The sequence below is a fragment of the Neopelma chrysocephalum genome, unplaced genomic scaffold (genome assembly GCF_003984885.1).
Source record: "Neopelma chrysocephalum unplaced genomic scaffold, ASM398488v2 Primary Assembly neopelma1_82864, whole genome shotgun sequence".
In the NCBI taxonomy this organism is placed as follows: domain Eukaryota; kingdom Metazoa; phylum Chordata; class Aves; order Passeriformes; family Pipridae; genus Neopelma; species Neopelma chrysocephalum.
The window spans coordinates 1-364 of NW_020913559.1; the positions used below are offsets into that span (position 1 = coordinate 1).

General features: G+C 34.6%; 1 long non-coding RNA gene across 1 annotated transcript; it reads right to left on the bottom strand.

Annotated features, from left to right (window-relative positions):
- Nucleotides 1-95: 95 nt before the first annotated feature.
- Nucleotides 96-358, bottom strand: LOC113979543. Its single transcript, XR_003537902.1, has 2 exons — nt 215-358; nt 96-130 (listed from the first exon to the last, which is right to left on the bottom strand). It is a non-coding gene; the product is annotated as an uncharacterized LOC113979543 (long non-coding RNA).
- Between the last annotated feature and the right edge of the window lie 6 nt (nt 359-364).

Genomic DNA, 364 nt, shown 5'->3' on the forward strand with positions numbered 1-364 from the left:
AGGGAAGCAGCAGCACTGGGTTAGTCTGAAAATGGTCTCTTACCTTATTTAACTTTATTAGGGAGCTCTGTAAAATTTCACGTGCAACATTTTTATCCAGACCATCCATGAAAGGAGGAAATTTCATTAGCTGCATGATACAGAGAATCAGATTTATTAGAAAATCTTATATTTACAAAATGATACATAAGTAACAACATTGTAAGTCTCTTACCATAGGAAGTACCCATGTAAATTCACCATTATTTACTCCTATCACATATGGGACTGGATTGATTGATTTTTCAGATAGTAATTGCCTGGGACTCTTTGGAAAAAATACTCCATCTACACATGCACTGGTGTAAAAGAACTCCTGAAAAAA